We start from the raw sequence: 21,573 nt of genomic DNA on the forward strand, positions 1-21,573 counted from the left end.
ACTTGGGAGGCAAGGCAGGTGGATCTCTGAGTTCTCCCAACCCCTGAGGCAGCCCTCCAGCCCTGATCTGGTCACTTTAATACCTGATCTCCGTTTTAGAAGTTTTGCACTTCCCCTTTCCAGCCTGCGCCGAGCGATGGGCATCTCTCAGTTGGCACAGATGCCACAGAGCCGCGGCAAGAGAAAGCCCAACACAAGAAGCTGAAGTAGGAGCTGGGACAGCCTGCTGCCAACACTGAGACTGGCCCTCGCCGCACACTCGCATAACAGCCCGAGTCTGAGGACGCAATAAGTACTGTGCCCTGGTACTGAGTGTGGGAAACGTTTCCTGGGGCTCTGAGTGTTGTGCTCGCAAAACAAGGATCTTTGATGTAGTCCACAATGCATCCAATAATAAGCTTGTCCGCACCAAGGCCCCGGTGAAGAATTGCCTTGTGCTTGTTGACAGCACACCGCACTGAACCGGAGGTGGTGGAGTCCCACTAGGCAGTGCCCCTGGGCCACAAGAAGGGGGCCAAGGTGACTCCTGAGGAGGAAGAGATTTTAAACAGAAAAGGATCAAAAGAAATACAATGAAGGAAAAAGACCGCCAAAATCAGCAGTCTTCTGGAGGAGCAGTCCCAGCAGGGCAAACTTCTCCCCTGCACTGCCTCAAGACCTGGCCGGTGTGGCAGAGCGGTCGGCTGTGTGCTCGAAGGCAGGGAGCTGGAGCTCTATCTGCAGAAGATCAAAGCCCGGAAAGGCAAACAAACCATCAATCTCTGGTAATAATTAAAACCCAACCCAACCGGATCTCTTTCTTTTTCCCAGATGGTAACTGATCACCCTGCCTGTGGGGTCAGCGTGAATCTTCTTACTGATCTACCCAGAATTCACTTTGCCCTTGAAGTCCTCCTAGGTAATTTCCCCTCGCCCACCTCTGCATATTCTTTAGCTATACATGCTTGCACACTTGTCTGTGCTGTAGTGGAGGCTGAATCTAATCTCTCTTTGCCAAGCACAACCCCATTCTAGAGTTTGCGGGATTTATCTCAGTAATTCTGAATAAAGTCTACCTTACTGTGCTTTCAATAAACATCGCTGGATATTTTTCTTTAACTCTGTATATGGGGAAATAGAATGATCTCTCCAGTTTTTGGAATCTACTTGCATATCCTGTACACGGGAATTTTTCTTGCCATCAGTTATTTACAGAGATATAAAAAGCTTAAGGAAAGTAAAACCCAGCAGAGGCAGATCATCCAGTGGCCAGTGCTATAAGCAACATGGGTTTTTCTCCAAAAACAATCACTTTTTTTGACCTAATTGAAGTCCTTTATAAGTTGTTGTTGTTGTTATTATTATTGTTATTATTTGGTTTTTTGAGACAGGGTTTCTCTGTGTAGCCCTGGCTGTCCTGGAACTCACTCTGTAGACCAGGCTGGCCTCAAACTCAGAAATCTGTCTGTCTCTGCCTCCCAGAGTGCTGGGATTAAAGGCGTGCCCCACCACTGCCCGGCTCATAAGTTTTTTTGTTTTTTTTAACTTTTTATTGGTTCTTTGTGAATTTTACATCATGCACTCCAATCCCACTCATCTCCCTATCCTTCTGGCCTTGCAACCTCCCCTACCAAAAAAATAAATACATAAAAAAATTAAGACAAACAAACAAAATCTTGATGTGGAAGCTGCAAAGTGCCCCAGTGTGTCCCACAGCACACCGTTTTGTCCACACATCTTTACTCGTAAATGTTCATTGCAGTGAGCCATTGGTCTGGTTCAAGGCTTCTGGCTTCTGCTCTGTCATCATCTGCTATGGGATCCCCCTGGGACTCCTCTGAGCGATCCTGTTGTTGCCCTGTGTTACAGCCACCCTGCAGCTTTGGATCTTCATGACTGTGCTACAGCAGTTCTTAGATCCCGTAGATGTTGGGGCGGGCCAACTCAAAGCCCTGGAGCTGGGGAGTAGCTGAGTCGGCCCACCAGCTCTCCTGCACCCACACCTCCAGCACTGCCCTGACTAGCTCACTCGGTGTTGCAGCAAAGGGTAGAGCCAGGTCTCCCGGCTCTCACAGCCTTGGGCCAGCTCTCTCAAAAGAACCTCGAAGGTGAGGTGGGGCGGGGGCGGGGATGGAGGGGATTTCTCCCTAGTCCAAGCCACCACCACGGCATGGCAGTTGAGTGGTGGGGTCAGCTTTCTGTCTCATGCCCCTGGGGCCGGCTTATCCTTGCTTATCCTTGACCCTGCCGCCAGATGCTGCTGAGGCAGGGTGCAGGGCTCACTTTCCAGAGTGCTGCAACTGGTGAGGGGTGGGACCAGCTATGCAGCAACCTAGACCAGGGATGCCCGCAAGACCTTTGGTAGCAATATGAACAATGGACAACCACTCAAGACCCTCATGTCTGCTTGGCCACAGATCCCAACATGGTCCTCAGTGGTAGCATGGGCTGGGACCTCATCATGACCTCCTGTGGCCCACCCCTGGATTCTCCAGTTCTGCCTCTCCTCATAGTGCTCCAACTCTTCCTCTTCTCTTTCTCTCCCTTCTCTCCTCCTCATACGTGCACACGGTAGTGACTCCCACTGTGGATAGGTCACGCTTGGTTGTCTTCCTCTTTCATTTTATATGTGATGATTTTATAATTATATCTTCTTTTACAATTAATCATTAAAAGATGATGATGGAATGAAAAGGATTGTATTCCTGTTCACTTAAAAACATTTTCAAATTAGATGATTCTTCTGAAAGAACTGTATGTGTAGTGTGTGTGAGCGTGCGTGTGTGTGTGTGTGTGTGTGTGTGCATGCAGGTGTGTGCGTGTGTGCGCGCGCGCGCGTGCAGGTGTGTGCAGGTGTGTCTGTGCCTGCGCGTGTGTGCGCATGTGTGTGTGTGTGTGTGCGCGCACGCGCGCGCGCGCGCGCGTGTGTGTGTGTGTGTGTGTGTATGGGTGCACCTGTGTGTGCACGTGTGCATGTGTGTGCATGTATGTGCATGTGTATGCATGTGCGTGCATGTGTGTGCATGTTGGGCAGCTCCAATGGAGCATAGCAGAACACAGAGACCTCCAGAACAACCGTGCACAGATCCTTTCGTCACAAGGAAGCATTCCCACAGGTTGAGATCTGTCTCCCACTGTGGGTGAGCACAGCACACTGCTGCTGGGAACTGGCTTATTCACACTGCACTGGCAGCAGGGTCCTCAAGCCGCAGGGAGACATTTATTTCCTAATATTGGTGACTCAAGGACAGTGCTGTAGGAGGATCTCAAACACAGCTTCAGGCCACAATAGAGGGTTCCCCTCCTTTCCTCGGGGGTTCGCTACCATTGTCTAGAAACAATGCAATTTCTATTATAATTGTTAAGTGCAACTTAAGAGTAGCAGGGTTGGTCAGTCAGACACAGACAACTAGGAAAAGCTTCTCCCTTTCAAGTAAATGTACAAGATTCATCAAATGGCAAAAGGGTGGACACGCCATTTGGTCTGTGAGTCTTTCACATCAACCTGCAAAGTTTAAGTCCCAAATCTGCATCATAGATTCTAGGGGGAAAGCTGCGCAGTTCAGCTGACCTTTATTTAACAAGAAGAAATCGCACCAAACAACAGTACAGATTGACCTTTCAAATAAGGTCTGCTTCCTGTTGAGGAGGAGTCATGATGTTATTGTGATCCCTGTCCAGCATGATCGAACATTTGCTAGGTGTTCTGAAACAATACACTTTAGACCAAAGTAATGCTTAGTCCTAACACGGCCCAGGAGAATCTCAGGAAAACCTATATGGGCTTAGGAAGCTAGATGGCAGAGTGATCACACGGTTAAAAGCTTTGTATGCAGCTGCAGAGAGAAGCTAAGCCCTTGAATGAGAGAGGGGGGAAAGGAGAGAGAGAGAGAGAGAGAGAGAGAGAGAGAGAGAGAGAGAGAGAGAGAGAGAGAGAGAGAGAGAGAGAGAAAGAATTATAGAAAAGAGCTACTTTAATTCGATGGTTAAAAAGACATTTTTAAAGGTTAAAGTCAGAATTTTTTTTTTTTTTAATGTCACAGATAACCTACTTCAGGCATAAGAGTTCTTGAAAAGTTAGGAACCAGCTGATGTAAAACATTAATTAATTAAAAAGAAGAGTGATAGTGGCTGGAGAGATGGCTCAGCTGTTAAGAGCTTTAACTGTTCTTCCAGAGGTCCTGAGTTCAATTCCCAGCAACCACACGGTGGCTCACAACCATCCGCAATGGGATCCGATGCCCTCTTCTGATGTGTCTGAAGACAGCAACAGTGTACTCATATACATAAAATAAATAAATCTTAAAATAAAAAAGACAAAGTTTATGGGAAACGAGGAGCTTACAGAGGCCAGAATTAGGGAGTCTTCTTTTATTTTTCTGTTTTCTCTCTTTCTTCCTTGCTAGCTAGACAGTTTTGCTATTTGCACAGGCTAACCTCAATGTTGACATGTCCCGTTTCAGCCTCTGCAATGCTGCGATCACAGGCCTATTCCATCACTCTGCACAAGCGTAGCCCAGACTGGCCTAGAACTTCTGATCCTCCTGCCTCACTGCAGTTCCAATGATCGCCGTGTCTCTTCTAAGCCCCCGTGATGACATTTCTCTACTTAACATTTCTGTCTAGTGTGTTCCTTTGTTTCCTCAGGGCTCTCATTGAGGAGGGTGCACCGATCCTTTACACCATCAGGACACCATCAAAGATACTGGATTAAAAGCAAGAAAGCCGTTAGTGACGACGGCAGCTGCTCAATGCTTCCCACTCAGGCTACCGAGGTCTGGCGACCTTGGCTATGTTGTATAATTTCTCTGACCTTGCTTTTCTTTATTAGAAAACATGAGGTTCACAACACTGTGATGCAGAGCTGCTGTGTCATTGTGAGAACTGACTGCTGTGATATTAGGATATAGTAAGAAATGTATATTTGGTCTGTGCTCTCAGACCCAGCACAGCTCCTAAAACCCTGCTGCCACTCAAGTGATGGATTTTTTTCTTTTAAAAAGATTTACTTATCTTTTTCACATGTATGTGTATTTTATTATTATTTTAAATGTGTACCGCTTGTCTGTATGAGGGCACCAAGTCACTTGGAGTTAGATTATGGACAGTTGTGAGCTGCCATGTGAGTGCTGGGAATTGAACTTGGGTCACTGCTCTTAGCTGCTGAGCCATCTCTCCAGTCTCTAAGTGATGGATGTTTTTGTAACCTAACGAGATGGCTGGTGACTGGGAGAGAGGACAGATTGGGGGTGGGGGAGGGGAGGGACTATTTTCTGCGCCTGGAAGGTTGGAGCATTCATCTGCCTCCTTCAACATACAGGAAGGGAGAGGTGCTGAGGCTGTTGTGATCAATGAGTAATATTTTAAAAAATATTTACATTCTACTGGAGGTGGGCTCTGCAAGTTCCCTCTCCTCACTGTTGGGCATTTCATCTAAGGTCCCTCCCACTGAGTCCTGAGTCTCTCATCTCCCAGGTACATTCTAGAGGGTCCCCTCTCCTCGTTCCTCCTACCTCCTGAGGTAGAAAGACAGGGCATCAAGTGAAGGGTTGCCATCCCACAGTCAAAAACTCTGATCCAGAATTGTCCCTGTCTAAAAGAAGTGCAGGGACAAAAACGGAGATGAGATTGAAGAAACGAGGGTCCAGATTAGGAGCCAGCTCAAGGGGAGGCTCCAAGGCTTGACACTATTACTGATGCTGTGGTGTGCTTACAGACAGGATCTCAGCATGGCTGTCCTCCGCGAGGCCTAGCAAGCAGCTGACTGACACAGATGCAAATACTTATACCCAACTGATGGACAGAAGCTCCTGAACCCTGTGGTTGAATTAGGGAAAAGCTGGAAGAAGCTGAGGGGAGTGATCCTGTAGGAAGACCAGCAGTCTCAACTCACCTGGACCCCCGAGATCTCTCAGACACTGAGCCACTAACCTGACATCATACACCAGCTGATATGAGGCTCCTGACACACATACAGCAGAGGACTGCCTGGTCTGGCCTCAGTGAGAGAAGAGGAACCTAACCCTTGAGAGACTTAAGGCCCCAGGGGGAGGGGAGGTCTGGTGGGATTGAGGGGGTAGGGACATCCATCTTGGAGATGGGATAAGGAACTGTCAGAGGGTAGACCAGGATGGGGATAATGATTGGACTGTTAAAAATGATTTAATGATGACGATAATGATGGTAATAATAATAAAAGAAAAATCCTTATATTTAATATTTTATGTTTATGCGTGTCTGTGGGACTTACCTGTGTATCTGTCTCTATGTCACACGTGTGTGGGAACCTGTGGAGTCAGTCCATAGAGGATGTCAGATCCTCTAGAAGTGGAGATACAGGGAGTTGTGAGCTTCATGACGTGAGTCCTGGGAACCAATCTTGGGTCCTCTGAGGGAGCAGCAAGAGCTCTTGACTGTAGAACCAGCTTTCCAACCGCCAATGACCAGACGTTAATCAGCCATACTGTGCTGTGAGGCCTCACAAACTCAAACAGAGGTTCCAGGAAATCCAGACAGCTGGACACGGCCATCTGTGTAGCCAGGATGTCCTGGAACTTACGTCTCTCTCCATCGATCAGGCTGGCTTCAAACTCACCGAAATCTGCCTGCCTCTCCCTCCTGAGTCCTGGGATTAAAGCTGTACGCCATTAAGTTCGGCTCATAGATGACTGTTGATGAAATCTCCCTGCCGCCCACCTCACCTTGACCTGTGCGCGTCTTCTATCTGCGGTATCTCTGCATCCTTTACAACAAATGAGTGGGAGACAGGGATCATCGAGAAGGGCGGCAAATAAACATAAAGAGTAATGACACCCGCGATCGAGGCGCTGTAACGGAACCCGCCACTCTGTGTGCCAGCTTAGATTGGTAAGCAGAGAACCACACAGGGGCGAATGCAATGTTTTGATGATTTATGTGAGCTAGTCTTACAAGTGAACTGAAGCTGAAATGGGCACCCGGGAATGCTGGTCATCTGGAGTCCCAGAGCACAGCCTGTGTCTCGGAGTCATCATAGCAAGTGAGGAGCAGTGGCTGGGAGTGTGCCCTCAAAAAGGAGGTGCTTCCTGACTGCCTTGATACGATGCTACCTCACCATAGGCATCAGAGCAATGGGTTCACTTTCAGACTGTGATCCAAAAATTAAGCTTTTAAACTTGATTATCATAGATCTTTTAACAGAATAATGAAAAAACAAAACAAAACAAAACTCCATACCCTTAGAAGTGAAGCATCTTAAAATTAGATAAAATAGAAATAGTTGCTCATTTTCTTACACTCGGGATCTAGGGCTCTATGGGACTAGGGATGTCTGGAAGTCATGGTCTGTTGTGCAGAGGGGCTGGGGATGCTGATGAGAAAGGAAGCCACAATGCCAGAATCTTGTCCTTGCTGGGGCATAGGGAGGCAACATCTTTCTTTTTGTTCCCCGTGTCCTAGTGTTCTGTGTAGTCGGTGCCCAATACTTGCTTGTCAATCTGTATATACTAATATCCTAGAGAAATCGCCTTTGTATTATAAAAACAGTTCAGATGGGATAAAACCGATTGTTGTGAGAAGGGTTCAGACACATCCCATCCCACAGCCTGGGGCCTATGGAAAGAATTCTGGGGCCACTGAGATGGCTCAGAGGTAGAGACGCTTGCTATTGAGCCTGACAACCTGGGGTCAGTCCCTGGGACCCACATGGTAAAAGGAGAAAGCCAACTCCCTCTAGGTAGGTGTTCCCTGGCCTCTGCACACGCGCAGACACACACACACACACATGTACACACACACACACACACACACACACACACACACACACACACACGAAACCACACATGTACAAACATACAACAATTCTTTTGAAAAAGGCATTTTTTAAAAAAGAATTCTTTAAGGACTAGCCAAGACTGTCCAGACTCCTCCTCTTTACTGAGAAGCCTTTCTCTGTCTCTGTCTCTCTCTGTCCACCTCCATCTCTGTATGGGTTATGTTTGAATGTGCGGCACAGCTATTAATCAGGTCCCTGCATTAGCCTCTTCCAGCTGCCAGAGTGGAACACCACAGATAAATTTATTCTCTCGCAGGTCCTGGAGGCTACAAGTTCCAGACCAACGTGTCCACAGGGTTAGTTTCTGGTGAGGCCTCTTCCCCTGACTTTCAGACAGCTGCTATCTAACACTGTGTCATCAGATGGGCCTTTCCTCTGAGTGTGCATTTACTACTGCCTTCTTTTATTATCAAGACCAGCTTGGTGGGCATGGTGGTGCACACCTGTAATCCCGGCACTTGGGGAGGTAGAGGCAGGAGGATTGTGAGTTGGAGGTTGGCATGAACTATATAGGAGAACACTATCTCCAGCAGCAGCAGTAGCAGGAGAGGTGGTGAGGAGGCTCGGAGGTGGGGGGAGGAGGGGTGGAGGTACTTCCTAAGGGACATGATCTCTTATGTGTGATTGCTGGCCTCCGTAAGAGAGAGAGAACTGATTCCCATGGGTTGTCTTTGGATCTCCACATCGAGATGCCAGGGTACAGTATATACAGTGTATACAGGGTACAGTATATACAGTGTATACAGGGTACAGTATATACAGTGTATACAGGGTACAGTATATAAGGTGTATACAGAGGGCGGGGAGGTGGGAGGGAGGAGGACGAGGAAGAAGAGGAGGAAGAAGGGGAGGAGAGGGGAGGAGAGGGGAGGGGGAAGGAAAGGAAGAAGGGGAGGAGGAGGAAGGGGAAGAGGAGGAGAAAGAAGAAGGGAGGAGGGGGAGAAGAGAGGGGAGATAGAGATAGAGAGAGAGAGATAGAGAGAGAGAGAGCACAACATAATCACAACCCCCAGAATATACCAGTTCTGTTGGAAGGGAGCCTACCCTTTAGATCATATTTAGCTTTCCTTATTTTTTCAAAGGTCCTGACTTCAAATATAGTCATCCAGGCAGCAGTTGGGGATTTATCATATAGATATATAGATCTGGGGGGAAGAGGGAGAAGGTGTTTGTGGTGGTTCACAGTTCAGTCTGTAGCAACCATTATTTATACTGGCTGAGACATGTGGAGGAAGTCTCTTTAAAATGGCCTTTTGCTACACACTGACTTTTGACTCCGATACCTCACCAGAGTATTGAGGCATCCCCAAACAGGGGAAGCTGCCCACGTGCACGCCAGTTTTGCTGGAGGAAGCTGGCCTTCAATGTGAGTCCTTTTCAGCTTTGAAGTTCAACGTAGGTTGACTCCCTTTTGAAAGTCCCGTGACCACTGGTCTTTTGATTCTCAGTACTAGTGAAATATCACCAAGGCAGGTCGGCTTAGCACTAGCTGCATTTGGTAATTGATCTGTGAACTGTGCTCACACTTAAAACTGCAGTATCTAATTGCCAGAGAAAAGTCTTTTTAGTAGTCAGCAAATGCATGGGGCTGATGTCCTTGGGTAAGGACATTGACAATCATCTTAGACGTCTTATTTATTTATTTATTTATTTATTTATTTATTTATTATATTCTTCTGTCATATATTACATCTTTTTTTTTCATATATCACATTTTGAGCTCAGTCTCCTCTCCTCCTCTCCTCTTCTCCAGGTCTACTTCTCTGTTTCTCTGCAGAAAGGTCAAGCCTCCCAGGGTTATCAGCCAAACATGGCATATCAACTTGCAATAAGATTAGGCACTTCCTCTCATACTAAGGCTGGACAAGGCAACCCAGTAGGAGGAAAAGAGCCCAAAAAGTAGGCCAAACAGTCAGAGACAGCCCCTGCTCCCACTGTTAGGAGTCCCACAAGAATACCAGGCTATACATCCGTAACATATATGCAGAGGACCTAGGTCACACACATTCAGGGTCCCTGATTGTCCAGTCAATCTTTGTGAGCCCATATGAGCCTAGGTTAACTAATTCTGGAGCCATTATCTTGTGGTTTGACCACTTTTTAATTTTTTTTTTTGAGACAAGTTTATACTATAAAATCTACCCGTAATCTCTCAATTCTCCCGCCTTGGTTTCTTGAGGGTTGGATCACACGCCTATTTCCTCACACCCAGCTTCTAGGCTTTCTTGTCCTTGTTTTTGAGACTAACACCGATTTAGTCTCTTTGAAGAGGATCTAAAGGTGAGTATAGGGATGTCTCTCCCTTCTAGAGCGCCCCCTGCTGTTTGTGAGGCCCTGGATACTCATTCTTGGACCCTTGAAGACTCTACTTCAGAGTTTCCCTCCCCAGTCTTTCCTAGTGTCCATCGCCAACCCTCTCTTTCAGCTTTACTGACTCAGTTTGCTTTCTGCGCTATGACAGGAGATACACAACCCCGGGTAATTTGTAAGGGGTGAAGGTTCAGTCATTTACCAGTCCCGGAAGCTGAGAAGTTCAGCCGCGGTGGAGGACTTCGTCACGATAGGAACTCCGCAGAGCCACAAGGTGGCGCAAGGCATCACCGCACAGCTGAGAGCGCTGGCTATTTTTTTCCATTCCATCATTAGGAAGACCCATTAATCCACGATTTAGCCTTTATGACCTCATCGCGCCTTAAAGTTCCCACCTCTAAATATTATTAACAAGTGACTTTGGGGATTAAGTTCCCCACCAATCACTCAAACTAACCTTACTCCAACCTTGTTTTAAAGATCAAGATTCCCAGATACACATTTACTGGTTCCAGCCAGTTGCGGTCGCCTTAATTAAAATCTGATGGTTTATCTTCTCAAGATTGTCTCTCTTAGGTTATTTCTTTTCCTGATGGGTTTACTGACAAAGCTGTATTAGAAATGCACCTAGAAATCTAAGTGCGCTGCAGGCGGAGCCTGGCCAGTTGTTTGGCCTTTAAAATGATACATTTCACCAGGGAAGCAGAGGCAGGTGAATCTGTGATTTGAGGCCAACCTGGTCTGCATAGTGAGATCCCGTCTCAAAACCCATCAGCCAACCAACATTTCTCCCTTCCTTGCTATTCACTGAATGTACTTACATTTAGGAGTCTCAGTGTTTGCTGGATATAGTAGCTCATGTTTGTAATTTTAATACTTGGGAGGTTGAAGCAGGTAGCCCCCTGACTGTCTGAGGTCAGGCTGGCCTACAAGTGTGAGAGTTTATCTCAATGAAAACGGGGGTGAAGGGTGGGGGGTGGGGAGGCAGGCGGGCGGGCAGGAATTCAGCATTCACATTAGTGGTCCTGGGTGGAAGTCGGCTTGAATACTGACAGCAAACCACAACATTGGCAATAAAAAAGCACTTGCACTAAAGGAGCCCAGAGGCGGAACAGTCCTTACCTCTCTGGGTAAGGAAGTTTAGGGTGACTTGTGACTGTGTAGTGGAGACACAAGCTAGTATATTCATGCTTTTGCTAAGGAGCCAGGCACTAATGTGATCTAGTAGGAGTGGCGGGAAGGAAGGGAGAATTGTTCCAAGGTCAAGACGGGGTTGTGAAGACAGGAGCTAGGCTAGATGAGACGGGACCAAAGCCTTGTGTGCAGCAGTCGGGCTTGTTTGCCAGTTAACAGTTGTAGGTTCATCGGTGGGTGCATGGTTTAAAGCACGCCGTGCACATTGTTCCTTTTAAGGTTTAATCGGTTTGACGCTTAACACATAGTAGCTTGACAGGATCTGTAATCAAGTTGGAGACAAACCTCTGGGCATGTCTATATTTGTAGATTGGGTAAACTGAGGTAGGAGACCCGCCCTCAGTGTGGGACGCATCTTCCCGTGGGACTGGAGTTTCATAAAAGAATGCACGAACATTCATTGATCTCTCCTCCCTGACTGCAGGTGGAACGTGGGGGAGGAGCTGCGGCTACCACGCCCCCACGAGCAAGCTTAAATCCTTCCCACACGTTGCTCCTTGTCTAGTATTTGATCGCAGAGCAGGAAAAAGGAAGTAACACGCTTAGGACTGACAAGCAGGTGGCGTTTATTCTCACGGGAAACCGGAATCTCAGAGAAGTCAAGTCGTTTGCCCACGGTGGCCCAATCAGTTTTGAAATCAGTGCTCTTAATTATCAAATACCTTCCTGGGGGAAGGGGCGTAGGCTTGTGGGAAGCCAGGATGACCTTTTGCAGTTTAGCACACGCGACAACATAGAGCCTTAGGAGAATGAGAGGACGTTGGGTAGAGTTTGAGTTTTCCTGGTCTTCAGTGCCACAGGCTCGCAGGAGCCCTGCTAATTTCGAGCTGATATTTAGGGTTGCAGCCCTGTGGAGAATGAGTCCGCACTCTGCGGGTGGCCCTTTCTCGGGGAAAATGAAAACAGATGATTCCACTATGCTTTCCTCAAGGACAGGGCTGATGCTTTTATTAGAGGGAAATGTCTCCTCCGGAGAGGAAAGCAGAGAGGGGTGACAAGAAAGTCAGGGAGCCCTCTCGGCTGTGGGAGAAGGCAGAAGTGAACCGGTGAACCACGAACCACGGGAGAGGAGCAGACATGGGTGAGGGGAGAGGGGTGTGGAGATTGCTATGCTCAAAGCAGGAGGCGCTGGAGAGAAACATCCCCTGATAATGAGAGATCTAAACTGACAGAAGGGTTGCCCCTACCTGAGGGGCGGCCTTCTCCGAAAACATGGCTGAAAAAGGATTCCCCCTCCTCCCCCAGTTTGCACTGCACTTTACAGTTTGCCAAGTGCCCTTCCATCTGTTATTGATGTCAGGGCTGTGAAGGATGGCCTTGCCAGCCATGTTTGTCAAATAAGAACATTCCAGAAGTAGACCGTCTTGGTTGAGGACATTGGACTGATTAGACAATGCTGGGACTGGAATCCAAGTCCCATCCGTCCCCCCCCCACCCCATCTCCAGCTTTGCCCGTCACACTGCCAGCGAGACACAGGGGTCATTATGGAGCCCTTGCAATTTTGGGAAGGAAGCTACAGGACTGCCTTGGAAAAGTGAAACCCTGGAGAATTTCCAGGAAACCTATTAATGTGTAATGACTTCAGAAAGTTTATTGAAATCTCTCTAGCTAAGACTGAACTCGCAACAGCATCTTATTAATTTATACAGTCAGCTGACCAGAAAGAGCGACTTTGGGTTAGTTCAAAGATTTTGCATTGTCTGGAACGCCTTATCTAGGTCACAGGAGACTGAAGATTAAACTCTGATTTTTTTTTTTTTAAAGCCTAGTCGTTTTCTTTTTCTGTTTTTCCTAGAAAAAGACTTTCTGTCTCCCTCTTAATAGTGACACTTTGCATTTGGCTAATAATTCAGTTTCTCCTGGCTTGGATGTTTCAGGGGCCTTAGAAACTGAGTTTTAATACTACTTGTCATTAAAAAAAAAGATTTATTGTATGTACAGAGCTTTCTTCCTGCATGTATACCTGCGGGCCAGAATAGGACACCAGATCTCATTACGGATGGTTGTGAGCCACCATGTGGTTGCTGGGAATTGAACTCAGGCCCTTTGGAAGAACAGTCAGCGCTCTTAACTGCTGAGCCATCTCTCCAGCCCCTCTTTCCTTTTTGTCATATGGGCGTGCTCACAGCTGGGTTCTTCCCTATGCTTCTCCTAGTGCTTTTTTGGTAATTCTATCCTATTCCACTTTCCTCTTATTCATAGTCTTTGTGTCTCTTCTTTGGTTTTGAACTGAGCCGCTGATATCTGGGATTTCATTGTCTTTCCACATTACTAGCTAGTTATTGCTGTGTAACAAGTTGCCCCAAGTCTGATAGCTAACATAATGTTTTGTAGGCACCTCATCAGAGAGGGGGCTTGTTCAGGGAGCTTCGGTTTGTAACCTCAGGAGAGTTTGAGTCTGAAGTTAAGGTCATTTCCTTCCTTTTATCTCTTTCTATGTCCCTTGGCAGGAGGGTTATACCGCTGAGGCTGGATTCCCAAAACTTTGCTCTCCCTCATTGCCGCCTTAGGGCAGCAGGTAGTCCGAGTGACTGAGGCTAGGAGACCAGACTTCACAGGGAAACAGAAAGTCAGTTCAAAATCTAGGGATTCGTCTGAGGTTTGGAAAGCCAGGGAGCTTGTGATGATTCCACAGTTGTCTAATATTGATGTGTGCACGTGTGTGGGTGTGCACGTGGGTGTGCACAGGGAGCTTGCATGCATGCATATGGCGTTTTCCTTTTCGGTTTTGCACGTTTTTGTTGACTCAGAAACTCTCCTTAGCCCTTGTTCAGTCAACACACAAGCCTTTCAAAGGGATTCATAATTTATAATTGTGTGTTTTAATCTTCAGCGTGTCTTTGGATTCTTCCTGCTCTGTTTACATCGCCTGTGTGGTTGTGCAGGCTCTCTGTTTTATCCAGACAGCCCTTAGCCAACTAGCTTTACATTCGCAGTCGGAGAATTCCAGTGTTTCTGCCACACTAATGCTAATACGTGCTGCGCCTCTGGAACTGTAGCTTTGTATTTTCTTATGACTTATTACTTTTTTTCCCTTGTTGTTGTTGTTGAAAGCTGGACATGATATATTGGCTTTATTTGTGATTTTAGAATCAGGCAGCACTCCAGTTCATAAAACAAAACAGGTGTTCCAATGAGCTGAGCAGAGGAGATTGGTTTTATAGGAAGAAAAGGGCTGAAGGAAGCAGAAATGATCAAATAGGAAGCTGCCCATTTCAAAGTTACTTTTCCTTTCAAGAAGGTGGCTGGGAGAAAGAAGGATAGGAAAAAACCTGACTGGTTGACATTAGGTTATTTTGGGTTAAAGTTTTCACATGTATTAGATTAGAAGAAGGTCCTTAGTTATTATATTAACTGAAATGAACCTGTTGGGGGTAATTAGGTTCTTCTTATTTGTAAGAAAGCTACGTAACAGCTTAGTTTCTGTTTGGTGATGTAACTTCAGCATGAGTAGACACCATTTGAAATTTTAGTCAGGTTTACTGGGGCCTAGTGGAGAAGTATAGTTACAAATCCTGCCTTCAGCTGGGCATATTGGTGCATACTTCTAATCCTAACACTTGCAGGGGCAGGGGCAGGGGCAGGGGCAGGGGCGGGGCAGAGGCCAAGGAGAGAAAGGCAGAGGCAGGTGGATCTCAGAGCTTTCAAGGCCAGCCTGAGCTACATAGTGAGATCCTATCTCAAAACAAAACACCCTCATAACATGGGTAAAAATGCTAATAAATACCCCTTTGTGATGTGGTATTAAGGTGCATTTTATGACTTGAATTTCAAACGTCTGTCACAAGCTCATGCTCTGAATACTTAATACTCATCTTAAAGGGACTTCTAAGGTGGAGCCTGACAGGTAGAAGTAGGTTTCTGTTGGAAGTTTTTTATTTTGTTTTTGAGATAGAGTTTCTCTATGTAGTTCTTGTTGTCCTGGAACTTGATCTGTAGAACCACAACTCACAGAGATCTGCCTGAACTTGATCTGTAGAACCTTGGAGTCACGGAGATCTGCCTACCTCTGCCTCCTGAGTGATGGGATTAAAGGCGTGCACTACACACCTGGCCCTCCGTAGGCAAGCTTTTAAAAGGCATCGCATGCCTGCTTCTGTCTAGTCCTTTGCTACCGGTCTGCTGCATTGTGGAGAGATGTGAGTGTCCTGTTGCTGTGCCTTATGTGCCACGAGGGACTGAAATCTCTCTGAAACTGTGAGCCTAATGACATCATTCTTGAAGTTGTTTTGTGAGTATTTCAGCCATGGCATGAGTGTGATATGGTGTAGGAGAAGGAGAGTTCTAAGATCGCATAGTTAGATCTCAGTCTTTGGGTGAGCCTGAATCTGGGCTGTGAGCCTCACTGGAGCCTGCACAGGAAGACTAGGGTGTGCCGACGTGGCTATTTCTCTTCTGCTAGGTTTGTTAATCTCTGATAACTGTCAGCAGCTTGGCCTGCTACATAGCTCTGGTTGTCCTGGAACTATGTAGATCAGGCTGTCCTTGAACTTACAGAAATCCACCTGCCTCTGCCACCCAAATACTGGGATTAAAGGCATGCGGTCCCCATGCTCAGTTACAGCAGCTTGCCCTCTGGCCTGATCTAGAATGGTTCTTTTCCTTGATATTTGCTGGGGGGAATCTGATAGGGCTCCTAGAGGTAAAACTCATCAAAACGTTGATGTCTCCTGAGATTGCCTCCTTGGAAGTTTTAGACTCTCTGGGTTGCTGGGACTTGAGCTACACAGCAGTTTTCCTCCTCGTCGCTGGCTCCTGCAAGTTGCGAATAATAAGTTGCGATTCTCTGTATGTGCCAGCCTGTGTCAACCATTTTGGGGGCAGCAACCGGTTTGCTTGGCAATCTTGCTCCCCGTCAAATCCAGGAGGAACTGTTGATTTTTCAATTTGTTCAGCTTTTTACTTATTAGGGGGCAGTGGCAGCTTCCGCCGGCCTAACCGCTAGCCTGGGGTTTTATAACAACATCATGATCATTTATCCCATTCTTCCTGGCCTACTTTCTGCTCGGACTTACGGAGCAATCGTAGTGACATGGTATTAAGTGCCCTACCTGTATCACGAACAACCTGAGAAAGCAGTGTAGACTCAGTGTGAGTTGCCTAGATGCAGCGGTTACAGCTATGTGCTATAGACATAGAGATTGTTCCAATAATGTTTTTAGGAAAATTAAAGAAGGGAAAGGAAGGATACTGCTAAACATTGAAGAGAGTCCAGAAAGATTGTGATAAAGGTGTTGAAGTGGTTCTTTTGGGAGTTTGTTAATTTCTGGCTTCTAGCAGGGGTGGGTGGGGAGGACTCAGTTATCTTTACAGGGCTGGTCACTGGGATTGTATTCCACTGAGTATATGGGCAACACAACTGGACTTGGTGAATTTTTCTTTCTTTTTTTTTTTTGGTGGGGTGGAGTGGGGTGGAGTGGGGAGGGGAGGGGAGGTCACAAGAGTTGGAGAGTGGACCTGGGAGGAATGGGACGTGAGTGTGATCAAAATGCATTGTATGAAATTCAAATAATTAATAAAAAGACTGTGTTGGTGGGGGTGTGTGGCAGAAAGTCGTAGGAGGTATGATCCCAGCATGTCCTGTGGTTTCTCGGGGTGTAAATGACATCAGGTTTCACTGTTGATGAAACGGACCAAACCCCGTGAGGGCCTCCTGCTCGTCCCATTTTACAGATGAGGAAAGCAATGCACAGAAGTCGAATAATTTACTTGAGGCCACATAGCCAGTGAGTATTTCAATTGGGTTTGGACTTGAGATATTCCAACTCTGTGCCTGTGCCTTTATATTGTTTTTCATAAGGCATTTTCCAACTATGTATCTCAAAAGTTCTAAGAAGTACTCAGGGCAGAAACAACCACTTTTATTTTTCCAGTTCATAAACTGAAGGTATGACATAAATAATTTTATTGTTTTTAATTCCCAAGTCCTGATCTTCTGTCTCCCTATAATGTTCTTTCTCTTAAATCAACCAGAAGTAGTTTTATGGATATATAATTAAAAAAAACTTAGTGACCAACTCATTTAAAACTCACCACTTCGTAAGTAGACTCCTTACCTGTATTCTGAGAAATTTATATGACTGAACTGAAAAAGTGCGTCTAGCCAATGAGTTGTACCTTAAAACACTGACTGGCTTGCTCTCAAGTCAATGCATTTGTTGTTTTGTAGCTGCAAAGCAGTCTTGCCATTGAGTTCTGACCTGGAGAAGAGAAGACTTAAGAATCCTATAAGGAGAGCTTTCTTTCTTTGTTTCTTCCTTCCTTCCTTCCTTCCTTCCTTCCTTCCTTCCTTCCTTCCTTCCTTCCTTCCTTCCTTCCTTCCTTCCTTCCTTCCTTCCTTCCTTCCCTCCCTCCCTCCCCTCCTCCCTCCCTCCCCTCCTCTCTTTCTTTCTTTCTTTCTTTCTTTCTTTCTTTCTTTCTTTCTTTCTTTCTTTCTTTCTTTCTTTCTTTCTTTCTTTCTTTCTTTTTGGCTTTTCGAGACAGGGTTTCTTTGTGTAGCCCTGGCTGTCCTGGAACTCACTCTGTAGACCAGGCTGGTCTCGAACTCAGAAATCCGCCTGCCTCTGCCTCCCAAGTGCTGGGATTACAGGTGTGCACCACCACTGCCCAGTGAGAGCTTTCATATGGAGAGATTGAGTTTAGGTTGTTTTCTGAAAGAATCAGATTTTTTAAAAAACATCTTTATTAATGTTCTGGAAGAAAAGTTATGATAAGTTAATGAAGAAGTTATAAATTTCACCCAGAAAAAGAGAAACCTTGGAGAAAAGTTATTCTGTATGGGGAAAAATATCTCAAAATGGAGCTCCTTAACAATAGACGTTTTAGAATTGCTGTTTTGAAGGTTTGGAAATATAAGAAGAATGGAAACGATTGAGGTTTGGGCTAGAAAATTGAATCAGCTCAAGCTACTGAAATGTGTGGCCTGCATTTGTTGCTTCTCATTCTCTCTTTTTACAAATCTATCTGTCATCTCTCTGTCTGTCTATCTATCTATCTATCTATCTATCTATCTGTCTATCTATCTATCTATCTATCTATCTATCTATCTATCTATCTATCTATCTATCTTCGTGTGTGGAGATCGGAGGGAAACTTTTGGGAGTTGATTCTTTTTCCAGCAAACACCCATACCTGCTGATCTCCCTTGCCAGCCCTCCTACTATTTCATGTTCCCAAATCCCTATTACATCTTAGATCGTCTGATTTCTTCTAGTTATTTGCCCTTCTTTCAGATTCCTGCTCCACGTTTTTCCTGGTTAGGGTTGTACAGTGATGAGCTGGTAGCCTCAACAGACGGTTTCCTCGGCAGTGGCTCAGTCCTCCTGTGGTTCCGAGGCTGCAGATGGGTCCTTTCTCTGCAGGTCCGGCCTTGAGCCCTGGTTCCAGCCCAGCACCTTTGCATTGCTCCATTGTTCTCAGCTCTCCCATCATTCCCGACCATTTCCCCACCCCTGCTTCACTCCTCCCTCTTGCGTCCCCACCTCAGTTTTTAATTAGTTGTATCTCCAACAATACTGTTATTACCCTGAGGTCTTTTAAAGTCTATATGCTCCTTTAACTAAGTAAATCAGTCTATTCATATTCCTTTAATCATCATCCGCTGCCTTTATTCTTTCACTTGCCAGGAGGATTCCCTACCTGCAGTGTGGTAAACATTTGTCTAGATGCTTTCGTTTGCTAAGAGGACATTGTAGGGAAAGGTCACAGCATAGAGATATATGAAGTCTAAAATCAGTGCCAGGATACAGCAGTAAACATTGAATATGCTGTGAGTAAGTTCTATAAAATTTGGATAATTTCCTGCTTTCTAATGGTATAGTTCTTGTCCAGGAGCTCACGCTGAGATGCCAGTGGAGTTCCAGGAACATAACATAATTGAGTGAAGTAGGCCAAGGAAGAGTCTATATATTTTAGGAACAGAAATACCTTATGTGTATATTAAAACATGCATGCATACTCTTCCCTTCCATAAAGAAAAGTTCCAGAACAACTCCGTCACTTTTTGTGTTTTGTTTTTACATTCAGTAGAGACATAGAGCAAAAAATTTTACTATAAGAAAACACCTTGGTCAGGTATGGTGGCACATTTGTATAATTCTTGCATTTGGAAGACTGAGGCAGGAGGATCATGAGTTTGAGAACAGTCTGGGCTACATTTGAGATCCAGTCAGGAAGAAGAAAAGGGAAGAATGAATGTTTCAATGAATGAATGAATGAAGAACCCAGGAGACAAGCCTGATGTATCATTATGGACGACTTAAAGATGAAGACTTTCCCGTGATGAGGTGCTGAATCTTCTGGTGCTCTGATTTTGTCCTTCCCTGACTCCAGAAAAATAAGTTTCTTCTGTTCGTAAGCTACCCAGCACAAAGTGTTTCTTTCAGTAGTACAAGCGAGCCAAAGCACCGCCACAGCCCTTCCCGCCCTTCCTCATGCCTCTGCTGGGCGTTCACTGTGTCGGCCTTCACGCTCATTCCTTAAAGGCTTCTGTTAGTGCGGACTCCAGTTCACATATATCACGGACTTCGGTCATATTCCCTCCTCATTACCCTCCTCATCCCTCCCCTTCCTTTCCCCAAATAGATAGTCCCCTCCTATTTTCATGCTTTGTGTGTGTGTGTGTATAAAAACCTATATTCCACAGATGGGAGAAAACACAAATGTGTATATTTTTGGGGTTGACTTATTCCACTTTCTTGAAAATATCTAGGTCCAGCCATTTCCCCAAAACAGTATTATTTCATTCTTATTTATGGCCAAATAAAATTCCATTGCATGTATAGACTTCATTTTTTTCTCCCTTAAAAAAAGATTTAAAAAGATTTATTGTTTTATTTATTTTTGTGTGTGTGTGGATTTCACGAATACACGAATACTGTATTTTCAGCATGTCTACCTGCCAGATCAATCATGATGTAATGCATTCGTAGTCTTAGCTTCTCGTTTCACACTGGGTTCAGCCAATGGGAGGAGAAGTAGGAAATGCAAAGGAGGAAGGAGGAGAGTGGGAGAACAACATCCTCTCCTACCACAGCTCTGGCTTCAGATGGCGCTATGAGCAGCATAATACTTAAACCTGCCATCTAAAACTTCTGTACCTATATTTTAGCAGTCATGTTCTTGGCAAACCTTAGTGTAGTCTTTTGGCTGAAGCAGTTGCCAGAAGCACAGGTTAGTTTGTCCTTTATTTGTCTGCTCCAAGATTGTCACACCTGAAGCAGAAACCTTTTCTCTCATTGTCTTCTATGACTTTGTCTTTAAAAAAAAAAAAAGACAGAAATGCTGATATCTGGTACGTCTTGAGGTTATTTAGCAGTTCTAGCTGAGTGAAGGTTGTTCAGATGTCTTTAAAATAATATTTGCATTTATGAACACATGGTCTCTACCTCTATTCCTTCCTTTCCCAAGCTAGGACTATCATAGAACATATACATCCTTCCATACTATGAGGCACAAGGGATGCTCTTTAACTCGACGCCTACTTTTTAAGTGAATAGGACAAGACCTTTTTGGCTCAGTTGGGAATTGTGCTTAATCTAAGAACCAAGGATCCTGGATACTCACACTCACCAAAGATGGACCTGACAGTAGCTTCTGGGTTTGTTGTTTCACACCAATGACGATTAAGGATGTGAATTCTCATGGGAGTCTGCAAAGTGAAAGCGAGACTTGTCGAGGAGAGCTATAGACAACTGAGAATTTGAGACGTCAATCTCATGAAAGTGGGATGGCCTCAAAAAAGGAACCTAACCCAATGTTTTTGTGTGGGGATTTTTATAGGGTCAAAGACAAAGGCTGAGGTCATTGTTAGGAGATTGGTTTGGACTATGGGCTATCTTGGGCTGAGCCAGTGGAGGGCTATACACTCTGTGCATGTCCCCTTAGCCCAATCACGGAGATGATCAGTCATGTGCTGCTCACGCTCCGCACACCCAGATGGGCAGGTGAAGCCCTGTTCTTTCTGCGTCTGACTCTGACTTTGTAGATGTTGACCTTGATTGCGGACCTTGAGTCATTCTTCTGGCATTGTTGTTCTCTGGCTCTGCACATGTCTCAAACGCTAGTGACACTAAGCTCATTTTGTTATGATAGTTGCATGGTCAACTTTGAGTTTTACTCTGGCAATGAGTTAACTCTATCCCAGCCGCCAAGATGTAGCTGTAGTCTTTCTTGGTTACCTCATAGTTAGCACCATGTCTACGGAGTTGTCTACTAAGGGAAAGCTTCCTAGTTAGAAGCCATCCTTTCTTACAGCTTAGTTGATCATTGGCTTGTC

At 45.6% G+C, this 21,573-nt stretch overlaps 1 pseudogene; it reads left to right on the forward strand.

Moving 5' to 3' along the window:
- Positions 1-21,573, forward strand: part of LOC127687912 (40S ribosomal protein S8-like) — a 72,454-nt pseudogene that overhangs the window by 11,366 nt on the left and 39,515 nt on the right.

Source organism: Apodemus sylvaticus, chromosome 6, assembly GCF_947179515.1.
Source record: "Apodemus sylvaticus chromosome 6, mApoSyl1.1, whole genome shotgun sequence".
NCBI classification, from domain to species: Eukaryota; Metazoa; Chordata; class Mammalia; order Rodentia; family Muridae; genus Apodemus; species Apodemus sylvaticus.